This window comes from Crotalus tigris, unplaced genomic scaffold, assembly GCF_016545835.1.
Source record: "Crotalus tigris isolate CLP2741 ecotype Arizona unplaced genomic scaffold, ASM1654583v1 scf7180000017666.27876245, whole genome shotgun sequence".
In the NCBI taxonomy this organism is placed as follows: Eukaryota; Metazoa; Chordata; class Lepidosauria; order Squamata; family Viperidae; genus Crotalus; species Crotalus tigris.
Window position 1 is genome coordinate 324,756 of NW_024096551.1, and position 15,423 is coordinate 340,178.

Here is a 15,423-nt window from a genome sequence, read left to right on the forward strand (position 1 = left end):
CAAACTCTGCAATATTATTAAAAACAGCAGAAAAATATATATATGTGGACATAACTATTTTCTATACAATAACTTCTGGTCATCAGGTAACTGAACTGGAATAGTTAGCTGTATTGTATTATTATTATGGTTCATTGCACAGACAGCCATTTTATCTATCTACTAGTCTTTCCCAAGAACATGTAATAAGTAGATGTTGTTTGATGATGTTAAAAGTATCATGGTAGGATGTAAGCTATTCCTAGTAAAAAGTCTGTCTTTTGCAACTGACTGGTGGGGTCAATACTGATGTTGTTCAATTTGTGCTCCAGTTGTTTTGAGATTTATTTTGCCATATTCATTCGACTTCTACTTGCAGGTCTGTGTACTTGTGATTTTTGCATCATTGTTGCTACTTTGTTATGGCATTGCCTGTAGTCAGTCTGTCCAATCTTCTTGCAGCAACTAACTATGTGGTCCATTGTTTTTTCAGCTTCTTTGCAGAAACAGTGTTTACTGTCTGCTGCTTCATTTCTGGCTTTGTATGTATTTGTTCTTAAGGTTTGGTCTTGTGCAGCCAGAATTAGCCCATCAATCTCTTTCCTCAATTTTCCTACTCTTACTCCACGTCTTATTTGCTTGCTATTTTTTTTTTTTTACATACCACCCATGTAATATTTTGCCTTTCCATGTCTTTTATATTCTACTTTTGATCTTTCTCATAGAACAGTTTGGTCAATAAGGTTCATGGTATACCAGCTTTGGTGTGTCTTCTTCAGTATTTAGATATTTTTCCAGCATCCTTTTTTCTTATTCAACTGTCTGGTGTACTTATAACATTCCATGCCCACCTATTTTCCTTGTTAAGTAGAATATGTTAATATCACTATATGGATGGAGCATGATTCATTATTTTTCTAGTCTTCTTATTCAGGGCTTTTAATTTTGCTTGAATCCAGCCCACTATTTCAGCTGCGTATCTAACAACTGGAATTGTTCAGATGGCGATTACTTCAATGATAATTCTTTCATTGACTTGGACATTAAAATCTTCTTCACTTTCATATACTCCTTTCTAACCTTCTTCTTGACTTGGGTGTGCTCAATGTCAGTTTGAAGAATGCCCAAGTATTTGTACTAATTTTTTCAGCCAGACTCTTGAAGTTATTTCTTGATTCCTTCAGTTTTCTCTGTTTTAATTCTGCTGATGGTGAGGGATATAGATTTGTCAAGTTCAAACTTCACTGCAATATCCTGGCTGTATATATATATGGCCAATGTTGAATTCCATTTCAGATGTGTTTTTTCTATATATCTTCTGATCCTTCATGTAAATGAGATGGTAGATGTTTTTGATGCTTGATAGATAGGGCCTGAATTGTTTATGCATGTAATCCTCAACTTACAAACATTTGTTTAGCGACCATTCAAAGTTGAAAAAATAACTTATGACCATTTTTTACATTTGTAACTGTTGCAGTATCTCCATGGTCATCTGATCAAAATTAGGATGCTTAGCAACTGGCATGTATTTATGATGGTTGCACTATCCCAAGGTCATATGACCATCTTTTGCAACCTTCTGACAAGCAAAATTAATGGGGACACCAGATTCACTTAATAACCATGTTACTAACTTAACAACTGCAGTGATTCACTTAACAATTGTGGCCAGAAAGGCGATAAAATGAAGCAAACTCATACTTTCTTGTTTAGCAATAGAAATTTTGGACTCAACTGTGGTCGTTAAGTCAAGGATTATCAGTAATGTTGATAAAGGAATCAGTACAATTACAAACAGCAATAATGAGATGAGCCTTCTTGAAACATTCTCTCTTATTATTAACTTCTCTATGATCTATCACCGTTGACCAGCAACTATGTCTTCCTTTGTGCCATTAATCTTTGCATATGACCGCGTGTTTTTATTGACTCCTATTATTTCTAAGCATTTGATTATTCATGTGACATGGTGCCAATTGCCTTCTTGTGATCAATCCATGCTACATGTTACATTCAAGTTGTTCTTCCTTCTCTTGCAGTTCTTCAGAATAATCTTGTCAATTTGGAATCAATTCCTTGTTGTTAAAGCAGTTTCTTTCCTGCTCAGGTGGAAAGAGCTTGTTTTCAAATAGATGCTGTTAGACTACATCAACTACATCAGCAATTAACAATTTAAAAGTTGCTGGTAAGCAGGAAATTGGCTTATAGTTGCTCAAACTTGCCCTTTTCTCCATTATTTATTTTTTTATCCTTATTCACCTCTTCTTGTTGCTTTCTTGTTGTATATCTTTGGGTTATCCCTAGCTATACCCAGAACGGTACTGTTTCTATGTCAGGTGTTGACTGATACTCTGCAGCTTCTTCATGGATGGATTGATGGTAATATTTTTGATCTGACTGAAATTTGAGATTCTATCTATAGTGTGCAAGCTTTGTATTTGTTGATTGTCTTGGCTGTAGTTATTATATGTTGCTTTATTATAATGCTTCCTTAGTCTTTCTTGTTTCTAGGTGATATTTTTTTTACAGGTATTCTTTGGTCTTCTTCTCCTTCAACTATTATTTTTTCTTTCGTCTATTCTAGCTTGCTTGCATTTTAGTTTGCTGATCTTGTTTTCAAGCCTGATCTTCTATTTTCTATTTTGGTGATGCACTTTTTTTTCTTTGCTGATTTTGCACCAGGTATTTGGTTATAATGTAGCCATGCTGTACATTAGTTAGCTTGTTTCTTATAGTGAGCAAGTGCTTATGTTTGATATTACAATTTTGGCATCTTGTAATACTTGTGCTAGCTGTTTCTTTGGAACAAGTTTCAATTCAGGCAACATTATTCTGTTGTCCCTTTGCTGTTCTAGATGATCAGTTATTTTTTACTTCAGTTCTTCTCTAGTAGAACTTTGTTCTGAGGATAAGGCACAGGAGAGCAAACCTAGTTTGGGAATTAAAACTATTCAGTAATTAATTTGGCTTCCTCTACTGCCAACTTCCCCTGGCTTGCCTTTACTACATGAGCTATTTCTGCAGGGCTTCAATCTCTTTGCCCTGGATAGATCATTGCAGTTCTTCCAATTCCGCTTTTGTGAACATTTTATTCCATATTTATTCCAATAATCCTGAAACTGCTGGCCTTGATTGTTCATCCAATAATCACTGAGTCCAGGAACTTCAACATCTAGCACTATCCTTGTTAACCTGGGCATTGACCAATCTGGTATGTTTTCTGTAAATTACATTTCACCATATTATTTATGAGAGAGGCATTCTTTATCTGGCTCCTCTGATGAGACCTGTCCGGAATGGTTGACTCTGGTAACCTTATGCTTGACCTACTGATCTACCAGAAGCCATGATTCCAGAAGAAATCGCCCCTATCACAAACCTACGCCTTCAGGGGAACACATCTGAAGCAGATATATAATTCCAATAGACAACAATAATTCTATTTTATTAAAGGTTTAATTTAAGCTTGTTCCCACCCATTTAGACCCTCAGGCCTCCATGTGCTTAAACAGGACTTAAATAATATCACCAATTTAAGGGTGATAATGAGGTACAGTTGGTTATCATCAACATATTTATAATACTGAGGTCAACGCTGCTAATATTGAATATTCTTGCTTTGGCAAAATATGCAGAACTGTCTGGTACTTTTAGATTAATCCAGATGAGAAAAAGAGAGGAGAAAAGCCCGCGGAAGGGAACGGAAGTGAATCTTTGCCCTCCAGGTAAATTGGAAGATGTGAATCATGACCCCAAAATAGGGGAGGAGAAATGCCTGGAATGTTATGTGCAAAGGAAGGGAAATTCAGATCTTGGCATTCTCCGTTCTCCTTTTACACTAATAAAGGTTTTTTAGGTTAAACCATGAATGAAAGTTATTTGAAGTATTTCATTAGTCAGAGTCATGACATCATGCCAAGATCCACAAATTAAGAGGTCCCGGACCTTGGTCACTATTCCTAATCTAAAGGGGATAGACTGACAAAGATTCGGGGAAGATCTCATTATGGAAGGAGAAAGATGGCTTGAGGCCAGCACCTTAGCAGCAGAAGCTTCCCCAGGGAGGGGAACGACAGCAGCAGCAGCTTCCCCTGGGAGTGGAGCAGCAGCCAGCCAGCTGGGGGAGAAAGAACTCTGGCAGATCTCCCAGCTGGGAACAAAGACTTCAAAAGTAGAATGGAGAGATAACGAAACTTTGGGTGAGTCACTGGAAAAATTTTAAAATCCAGAGATGAAAAGCAGAAATCAATTCCTGGAGAGAGGAGCCTATACCCCTCCCATTGCACATCAGAAAGCCTGTCGTATCCTGTCTTCCCCTGCCAGGGACCCCAACCCTGAAGAGAGAGGGAAATCCAGTCTGAGGCATCTGCAGCAATGGGTAGATTGGGTTCCCCAGCAGATGGATGTTCAGCGATTTCTGAGGCCTTACAACAGCTTGGGGTGGTGCAGAAGCCAGGAGATCAGCAGCTGGTGGGAGACCGACCACAGCAGGGAGAGTGGCCACAGCCCCCAAACGTGCAACCCCTGGGCATAAATCTGCAGCCAGGATAGGGCCAGCAGCAACAGCCACAGTGGGGGCCCCAACAGCTTATAATTGCACCACTTTTCATAGCAACCTTCGATGGGGACCCAGAGAAGCTGGTTTTTTTCCTCAACCAAGTGCGTTCTCATTTGAATTGCTGGGCCTATCTCTACCTGGACCCGGGGGCCATGGTCAATGTGATTGCGTCCAGCCTAGAGGGAGAAGCATTTGAATGGCTGAACAATTTATATAATGAGCAAGCCCCCGAATTGGATGACCCACACCTCTTCCTCCTAGGGCTGAGGGAAAGATTTGTGAACCCATCTATTGGTCTTAAAGCAAGAGAACAGATCCACAAAATAAAACAAACCAGCAGGCCTGTCCCGGAGTACGTGCGGGAATTTCGCAAGATAGCAGGTCGAATAGAAGGGTGGCCTGAACAATCCCTAATCCATCACTTTGTTGAGGTATTAGACGATCACCTCTCTCAGGCCTGTATCTATCGAGCCGTACCTGATCAACTGCAAGAATGGTACCAGGCAGCAGTGAAGCTAGACATTCAGCTTGCCCCCTATAAAAAGCCTCCCCCACCTGAATCCAAGCATCCACCAGAGCAAACTGGACAGCAATCACCCCCACAAAAACCTCCAACTACTGCGATGGCTGAGAGACCCAGACCACCTGCAGGCCCATCAAATAGATGTTTTCGTTGTGGACAAGAGGGACATTGAGCGGCAACCTGTAGAGTCCCCTACCCCCGACTGCAGAGCAGACCGGAACCAGCAACGAGAAGGAAACCTGCTCAGCGGCTAACGAGAGAAAAATCCAACCGGGTCACACAAAAACCTGTTGTCCAGATTACACCCCACACACAGGACTCCAGGACTCTGGGTGGACCCGCCCCTGCTGTATCCTCCTTTGACAGCGACAATGAAGGAGAACCACCCAATGGTGAGTCGACAAATCCCATCTTTTTCACTGGCCGCCAAACTTATAATCCCTAAGTCTGGGGTACAAATGGACTTAAACATGCTAATTGATTTGGGATGCACCCGCTGCATTATTAGTCTGCTGTTTGCCATGAAAATAGGCATACAGGCAAAACAGCTTTCCAAACCTATGAGGTTTGAGCAAGCCGATGGCTCCCTGATGGGAGGGACTCTTGTCACACAAGTAACTGAGCCCTTACACCTAGAAATAGGTGCATACTGGGAGTTTATTCGCTTCCTAGTGGCTCCAAAAATAACTGAGACTGTGATCCTAGAACTACCCTGGTTGGACAAATGGAAGCCATTTATCTGGTGGGAGAAAAGAATGAGAACTGTGGGACTATCTATAGGACCTAAACCTCCCGGTGATTCAACCGATGTTGCAGGACACCTTAGGCCACCCAGTAAGCAAGCGCACATGGCTGCCTCACCGCCACCAAGCGAACCACTCATCCCCAATGAATACCAGGACCTGGGAGAGGCATTTAGTGAAAAAGAATGTGATGCCCTGCCCCCTCACAGACCCAATGACTGCTCCATCGAACTGGTGCCAGGAGCCAAACTCCCACGCCCGAGAATGTATGCTATGTCCCCCCTCGAAATGGAGGAGATGCAGCGATACGTGAATAAAAACCTAGTGAGGGGGTTTATCGAACAGGCCAAATCTACCGTGGGAGCCCTGGGTTGTTCAAAGAGAAAAAAGATGGATCTCTTCATCTCTGTGTAAACTATAAGGGTCTCAATGCTGTGAGTGTAGAAAATAAATATCTCCTTCCCCTCCTAAAGGACTTATTAACCCATCTGGCTAAGGGGAGTGTCTTCACTAAATTAGACCTGAGAGGCATATTACCGGGTGAGAATAAAAGAGGGAGACGAGTGTAAAACTGCCTTCAACTGTCCTATGGGGAACTATCAGTTCAAAGTCATGCCATTTGGACTACAGGGGGCCCCAGCCGTATTTATGCAGTTGATTAATGAGATCCTACATGATCACTTGTACAAAGGGGTTTTGGTATATTTTTAAGATATCCTGATATACAGCACGAATATGACTGATCACATAAAGCTGGTGAGAGAAGTGTTAAAGAAACTATTGAATGCCAAGCTTTATGCCAAATTATCAAAATGTGAATTTCACCAGACCTGATTAGATTATCTTGGCTACAGAATTTCCAACGAGGGCATTGAAATGGATCCAGCCAAGGTTAAAGCTATAATCGAATGGCAGCCCCCAAAGGCTTGCAAACAGCTCCAGAGCTTTCTGGGTTTTGCCAACTTTTATCGTCAATTCATCCTCTCTTTTACTGAGATTGCCCTACCCCTTACAGAACTACTCAAAACAGGCAAAGAAGGAAGAAAGCCACGATCGGGCCAACCACTAGCGTGGACAATCGGCTGTCAAACAGCTTTTAAGAATTTAAAGAGACTATTTGCTAAAGCATCCCTGCCCACGGGAGCCTAAAGCATCCCTGCCCAGGGGAGCCCTTGTGATTCAAGCCGATGACAGCAATGTGGCAGTTGGAGCTGTGTTACTACAAAAGAACAAAAGTGGGATCCTGCAACCCTGCGCCTACACCTCTAAGAAATTTGCTGAAAGTGAGCAGAGATGGGCAATCTGGGAGAAAGAGGCCTAAACTAGCGGCACTATCTAGAAGGGAGCAAGGTGCCATTTAAAGTATGGACAGATCACAACAATCTAGAAGCACTGAAAACTCCCGCAAATTGTCCCCAAAGCAAGTGCGGTGGGCACAATACTTTAACTCCTTCAACTTCACTCTAAAGTACATACCAGGAGGAAAAAACTTCCTAGCTGATGCGCTATCCCAGTTACCCTAATACGAAAGCGAACGGGAGGAGGTTAACGAGGCAATTATCCGCAATCCACAAACTACCGCTAAACTTACGCCTTGCAGGGTCCCCAATCCTGATGACCCTGGGGTAAATAAAATAAAACGAGAGCTTCTCAACGATCAATGGTTCAAAGATAAGCAAACCTCCCTAACGTGCAGGGATGGCTTGGCTTACAAAGGGGGGAAGCTATATTTGCCAGAAGCCCTCCATCTTAATGCTCTCAAACACAGCCATGATGTAAAACAGGCTGGACACTTTGGATATTTGAAAACCCTACACCTCACCCACCGGGAATTTTGGTGTCCAGAGCTGAAAAGGGATGTGGAAAACTATGTAAAAAGTTGTACTGTATGTGCCACAATGAAAAGAATCCGAGAGAAAACCCCTGGGTTACTGCAATCCGTGGCAGACCCTTCTCAAACATGGGAAGAAATAGCTGTGGACTTTATAGTAGACCTACCTGAAAGTAGAGGAAATACTGTCATCTGGACTGTGATTGATCTGTTCTCGAAACAGGCTCATTTCATTGCCTGCAAAGGACTCCCATCTGCCCAATGGCTGACCAAACTGTTCCTGAAACATATCTACCGGCTGCATGGTGCCCCTAAGCAGATAATTTTGGACAGGGGGTGCAGTTCACAGCAAAGTTTTGGAGGAGTTTTCTTAAATTAATTGGATCAGGTTTATCATCTGCTTTTCATCCTGCCACCAATGGGGCTGCAGAATCCGCTAACAAAATGGTGGAGCAATATCTTAGAATGCTATGTTTCTTACTAACAGACGAACTGGACTGACCTCCTCCCTTTTGCGGAGGTGGCGTACAATAATTCTGTGCACAGCAGCACCGACTACACGCCTTTCAGAGTGGCCATAAGAAAAGAGTTCAGCCCAATACCTGAATACCCTCAGATGCCCTCCGCTTCCCAGACACTTGACCAATGGGTGAGGGGTGGGAAGAAGTTTGGAGAAACACAAAAACTGCTTTAAAAAAGACTTTTGAAACCTATAAAAAGCAGGCTGATAGAAAGAGGGCTCCCCAAAGAACATTCCAAGTTGGGGAAAAGGTTTGTTTGTCAACTAAATATTTACGCCTCAAATTGCCCAGCAAAAAATTGGGACCAAAATTCTTGGGGCCTTTCCCCATAGTAAGGATCATCAATCCGGTCACCGTAGAACTAAAACTCCCTAGATCAGCAATTCTTAACCTGTGGGTCGCGACCCCATTTGGGGTCGAATGGCCATTTCACGTGGGTCGCCAAAGTCCTGGAGTTTTTCCTCATAGAATCCTTATGAAACGCAGTCCGGCATTTTTTCCCCCTTTTTCATGAGCTGTGCTACTCCCTCTTATTCTATTGGCTTTTAAAAGCCAATAGAATAGACTCTAATCAAGAGAGTCTATTCTATTGGTGTTCGAAAGCCAATAGACTCTAATCAAGAGAGTCTATTCTATTGGTGTTCGAAAGCCAATAGATTCTATTGGCTTTCGAACGCCAATAGAATAGACTCTCTTGAATAGAGTATAATTCTATTGGCTTTCAAAAGCCAATAGAATAAGAGGGAGTAGCACAGCTCTGCCCTGCTGAGCCCGCCAAAAGTCCCAGTCGGCAAATGCTGCTGCAAGTTGTCTGCAGCTAAGGCGAGCAACCCTTCCCTGCTGAGCAACTACTAAATGTAAGTAAAAGAGGGCCAGGGGTGGGAGGGCTGCCCAGGAGTGCCTGGGCCTGCCTGCCGATGCAGCGAATGGGTGGTGGCCAAGGGAAGGCTAGCGGGGCAGCAGCGGGTGCAGGGAGGGTAGCTGGTGCGCGTGGGGCCCAGCGGGTGGCTTACCTCCCTTGGGCTGGGCGAGCTGGTGGCCCAGCCGGTGGTCGGCCTGTGCAGTCGCTGCCGCTTGGCATGGCCGCCCAGGAGCGCCTGGGCCTGCCTGCCTCATGTGCGGCGCTCCTGGGCCAAGGTGGCGCGTGTGCCCTCGGCCTGCCCGGCGTGCACTCCAGCCGCAGGAGAGGAGGTGGAGCATGCACGCCAGAGAGAGAAAAATAAAAAGTGAGAGAGAGAATGAGAGCGAGCAAACCCCGCCTCTCCTCCTGTCCCTGCCCGCAGGGAAATACAGATAGTCCTCGACTTACGACTACATGGTTGGGGGTCACGGCATTAGGAAGGTTGAGAAGCACTGCCCTAGACTTTTAGGGAGAATTCACCCAGTCTTCCATTGCAGCTTGTTGAAAATTATCAGGGCTCCACTTTAAGACCTCCCCCGAAGAAGGCACCTGGGCCCCTCGTATTTGCGGGAGAGACCCACTATGAAGTGAAACGTATTCTTGACTCTAGAATTTTTAAAGGGAAATTGCAGTACCTAGTACAATGGAAGGGATACCCGTTGTCTGAAGCCACCTGGGTGACATCCAGTAAGGTGAAAGCTGACAGGCTCGTCAAAAGGTTTCATGCGAAATATCCCAACAAACCGAAAACTAGTCATTAACATATGCTTTTGTTTACATTAAAGGATCTGTCCTTTTTGTAAGGGGGGGGGATGTCAATGATGCTAATATTGAATATTCTTGCTTTGACAAAATATGCAGAACTGTCAGGTACTTTTAGAATTAATTCAGATGAAAAAGAGAGAGGAGAGAAAAGCCCGCGGAAGAGAACGGAAGTGAATCTTTGCTCTCCAGGTTAATTGGAAGATGTGAATCATGACCCCAAAATAGGGGAGGGGAAATGCCTGGAATGTTATGTGCAAAGGAAGGGAAATTCAAATCTTGGCATTCTCCATGCCGTGCTGACACTCCTTTTACACTAATAAAGGTTTTTTTAGGTTAAACCATGCCTGAAAGTTCTTTGAAGTGTTTCATTAGTCAGACTCATGACAACCAACTCTAAATCTTTGGATAATTTCCCTCCAGCAGCTTCATATAAATGTTAAATAGAAGTGGGAGAGAATCAACTCTTGCAGTCTCCCACAAGAAAATAACCATCAAGGCAATCTCTGCTGCTCCACCTCTGCTGACTGGAACCAACTATCAAAGAATGAGTAGAACCACTACGATACAGTGTTGCTAATTCTCAACCTCTGAAAACAGCCCAGGATATCATTGTTGTTGGTATTGAGGATTGTTGCGAGATTCAAAGGACACAATTACTCCATCCAAATCCCAACAAAAGTCATCCATTTGTACAAGCAATGCCATTGGCATTCCATGTCCATTTGTACAAACAATGCCATTGGCATTCCATATCCAAGCCTGAATCATAACTATAGAGAATCCAGATTATCAATTTCTTTGTGTCCATCTATGACTTAATAAAATTTCCCTCAAAAGGGAAGGTTAGATCCAGGCAATGGACCATAGTTTCCTTCAAGATCATTGATGGCATCTTTTGTTGCAACAAGACATTAACAATCTGTGATGCAGGAAATTACTGCTCTTAGCTGCCTGAAAGAATAGAGATCAAGCCCATAGGTGGCACATGACCCAGGAGAAAGTTTGCTATTTGCTAGACCAGATTGAAAGGAATTCCAGGTAAGTAAGCAAGATGTTTATCCAATAACTCTCCTGGACAATGTTTACCCAATAACTCTCCTCCGCCTACAGCAAGACAGGACTTAATTAAATCTAATAACTTCATCAGTAAAATATTGTGCTAACTGATCACAGCAACCCAGTAAATGCAATGTTGCTTCTTCCCAACAAGGAAATGATCACCCAAATTACATTTGATCAAGACCTAATGCCAACAGCAAACCAGACCTTCAAAGAATTTATCTGTTCAGCAAATTTCCTAAGTGTCCACAAATAGCCATCTGGATCCATTACACGAATAAGACGATTATTTAAATCGGTCCAGTTCCACAGAACTCTTGAATGGCAATCCACTGCATCTGCACCAAGAAGTGATCTGACCATGCTAAAGACTTGGTGGTAATACCTTCCCTCATATCCAGATCACACTGCAACTGCTTCAAAGGAAAGGAGAGATCCAAAGTGGGTTTGCTTATGTGTATGGGGCCAAAATAAGAATAGGCAAACTTATGGTTGCCACAGAGATCACGTCCTTTGGGGCTCAACTTGAAATGGTATCCCCAAGTTCAAATGTCCAAAAAAGGATGCTGTTGGGTAGGAAGGCAGTGGGTACACCTGTAGGACCTGCACCTTGTGTCTATGGCCCAATTTAACTTACAAGCATTCATAACATGACAATCCAAAGTAATTATATTCTTGTTCAGCATATAAATAACTTTATGGCTAGTTTGCATGAAACCCCAAATAGAGCCAATCTTGTTCCTATTCTGCCACAATCTGATTTCATCTGAGAATATAATTTGTCATCATTAGCTTCCATAAGATTATGCAAACTGCAACTAGATCATAGCTAAATGGGCTCCTCTTTGGAAGAAGCTGAAATCTTTTATTGTATAAGAAGTCATAGCAGCTAAATCTCAAGAATCTCAGGTAGAGAAACAGATTCATTTCACAATTACACCATCAGCACTAACTCTGCTATGGGGGTGGGACCTGAAATGTCCTCACCTGCCAAAGAAGATGAGACTTCCTTTATCTTCTGTTTAGGAGGTATAATTAAATCTGAAGTTTCCTCTCTTAAAATGCAAAATCAAAGTACATATAAAAACTTTAAGAGAAACCAAAGAGATAACTCACCCATAACACAATCCAATACAAGAAATTAAGCAAAGGGAGAATAACAAGGAATGGAGAAGGTAGCCTCTAAGCTTCCATGCCATGGACGTTCAGTAATTTAATTTGAGATTTTTATTATAGTGGATTTTTAAATTTAGTTTTGTGTACAAGAGTTACCATTTATATACTTAAATATTTTTCCTTGTTTTTCAGGAAACCATTTATAGTATATTCTTATAGATATGTATCTATCTAAGGAAATTCAATGGTTAAGATTCTCACTGAATTAAATATGCATATCTTCAACTCAACAATGTAGAACTATAAAGTTATATTAACCTCATGTGCAAACTCTATATATCAGAATGTTGGTAATGAAAAGTTTATTGAGTGTAATTATGTTCAAAGTGTATATTCCAAGCTATAACAGAGCATAACCAATTTCTGTTTTGACTTGTAATTCTGGTAGAGTTCTCTTCAAAGGGTGAAAGAATCAACATATCATTTGTCCTTGGAGCTGTGGAAAGTAGGCGCAAACACAAGTTGAGCTGCAGAGTAAAAGAAATTATACTGATTCTATTAATTCTTTTTGACCTTTTTGATTTAAAGGAAAACAGAAAAAAAATTCAATAAATAAGAAATAAATACGGTAAATAAAAGAATGCAAATTAAATTACAGTTAAGGAAATATACAAATTAATTTCAGGGGCTTACTGTCTGCAAAGGGGAAGTAGGCATCTCAGTATGTCACCCCCTGGGTGGACCATGAAATGGATCTTGGAGGGAGGTTTGATCTAAGTGGGATTGTAAGATTAGGAGCTAGACATGGAGATGTGGCACACCTGGGGGGGGGGAATGGGCTACGGTTAACCTAACAGCAGTCTTCCAATATTTGAGTGATTGTCATAGAGGGCAGGTTAATCTATTGTCCAAAGTACCTGAGGATAGGACAAGAAGTAATGGATGGAAATTTATCAAAGAGAGATCCAACTTAGAACTAAGGAGAAATTCCTCATCAAAGAAAACAATTAATCAGGGCAATGGCTTGTTCCAGATCTTGTGAGTGCTCCATCACTGGAGCTTTTCAAGAAGAGACTGGTAGCCATTTGTCCAGAATGGTATAGGGCCTCCTGCTTGAGCAGGGTTTTGGACTAGAAGATATCCAAGGTCCCTTCCAATTCAGTTATTCTAATATTATTATTATAAGAGGATCAAATACAGGAGGGAGAAGAGGATAAGAAAAATAATGCGTAAAAAGAATATACAAATATACAAACTGATTAAAACATTAGGCAAAAATTCTTTAGATTTGAAAAAAATATTATTTGCATATAGAAACTGGATAGGTATTTTAGGAATTCCAATAGTATTTAACTCTTGAAAATATTTAAGCATTACTATTATCAACATATTAATAATTTTTATTAATAATTATATACCAACTTGAAAGAAATTAAGCAAAGAAATGAAAAACTGGGATTCAAAACATTTCAATGTTTTAGGCCACGGGTCGGCAACCCGCGGCTCCGGAGCGGCATGCGGCTCTTTGAGCCATCTCCTGCGGCTCCGGAGCCTCCTCCTCCTCCTTCCTCCTGCTGCCCCCCCCAGGCTTCAGTCCTCGGCTGGGGCGGCAGGGACATCACTTCCTGGGCCGACGAGCCGGCCACCTGTCTGCCTGTGCCGGGCGGAAGTCCCGGCTGGGGTGGCGGCGGCAGCATCTCTCCCTGGGTCGTCCCCGGGCCACTGAGCCGGCTATGCGTCTTTCCAGGCCGGGCCGGGCAGCAGTCCAGGCTGGGGCGGTGGCAGGAGGGCATTGCTTCCTGGGCCGTCCCCGGGCAGCTGAGCTGGCCACGCATCTCCTTGGCCGGGGTGAGCAGCAGTCCCAGCTGGGGGGGCGGCGGCGGGGGCATCGCTCCCTGGGCCGTCCCCAGGTCACCAAGCTGGCCAAACGTTTCCCCACGCCGGGCTGGGGACATTCTTTCCTGGGCCGTCCCCGGGCCGCCGAGCCGACCATGTGTCTCCCTGGGCCGGGCGGCAGTCCTGGCTGGGGCAGCGGCAGGGGCCGCTGAGTCGGCTACGCGTCTCCCCAGGCCAGGCTGGGTGGCAGGGGACATTGCTTCCTGTGCTGTCCCTGGGCAACTCACCTGGCCATATGTCTCCCTGGGCTGGGCAGGCTGCAGCAGGGGAGGCATCACTTCCTGGGCCGTCCCCGGGCCTCCCCTCCCTGCCCCTTTGGCGCCGTCTGCCTTTCTCTCTCTCTCTCCTCATCTGGAGAGGGGGGGCAGAGGAAAGAGAGAGAGGGTGACTTGTTCGGGCAAAGAACCAGTGGGGGACAAGGCGAGCTAAGTCAAAAGACATGGAACTTTCGTGCTAGCTTCTCCCGAATCCTTGTTATCCCTGCAACAAACTTAGCTCATCCGCCCTCACTCTCTCCTCTCCTCTCTCTGTGGACGAGGCTGCTTGCTTCAAATGGTTTGCTACTGAGGCGGGTAAGTCTCGATCGCAGTATTTTGTTGCTGTTGTTTTGCGCACGCGTGGTGCTGGCTGGGAACAGAGCCAAGCAAGCTCTGTGGTTGGAAGTCCCTGCAGCTTAGGAGCCAGGATTTCCCCCCTCTCAGTCCCAAATCCCAAGCAGGATTCACCACTTTGGGATTGGAAGTGAGCTGCGAGGAGATGGTTTGTCTCTTTTCCTCCCTTGCTCCCTTCCTCGCCGGCTACTGAGGCTCCCTGCTGGGTGCAGTCGGCTTGAAGCGGAGGAGGGGGAGGGGCCTTTCAAAGCATGGCACTGCAATAGATGGGACAGCCTTTCAGGAGGGTGCGGATGAACTGTAGCTCTCCAGATATTGCTAACATACAGCGTTTGCTGTCCCTGCAGCAGAATTGATGCGAGGTGCTGGCATTTCTCTTTGTCAGAATGTGGTGAATCCACATTGCTCATCTCTAAAGGAGGAAGTTAAATGTTTTGGTAGGTGAACTGGTTCTGTTAGTAAAGGGGGGGAGGTGAAGAGAAAAAGAGAGGGAAAGAGAGAGGAATGAAAGAGAAAGAGGAAAGAGGAAGAAAGAGAAAGAGAGAGGGAGAGGGGAGAGAAAGGAAAGAAAGAGAAAGAGGGAGAAAGAGAGGAAAGAGAAAGGGAGAAGAAAGAGGAAAGAGAAAGGGAGGTAGACGAAAGAAAGGGAGAGAAGAAAGAGGGAGAGAAAAGAGGAAGGGAGAGGGGGAGAGAGAGGAAAGAGAGGAAAGAAAGGAAAGAGGAAGAAAGAGAAAAGAAAAAGGGAGATGAAAGAAAGGGAGAGGGGGAGAGAGAGGAAAGAAATAGAAAGGGAGAAAGGGAGGAAAGGGAGAAAGAGGAAAGAAAGGAAAGAGAGAAAGGAAAGAGGAGAGAAAGGGAGAGGGGAGAGAGGAAAGAAAGGAAAGAGGAAAGAGAAAGGGAGAAAGGAAAGGAAAGAA

At 43.7% G+C, this 15,423-nt stretch overlaps 1 protein-coding gene across 9 annotated transcripts in view; it reads right to left on the reverse strand.

Annotated features, from left to right (window-relative positions):
• Positions 1-15,423, reverse strand: part of TRAK1 (trafficking kinesin protein 1) — a 121,972-nt gene that overhangs the window by 30,749 nt on the left and 75,800 nt on the right. The gene's annotated exons all lie outside the window — the stretch shown is intronic.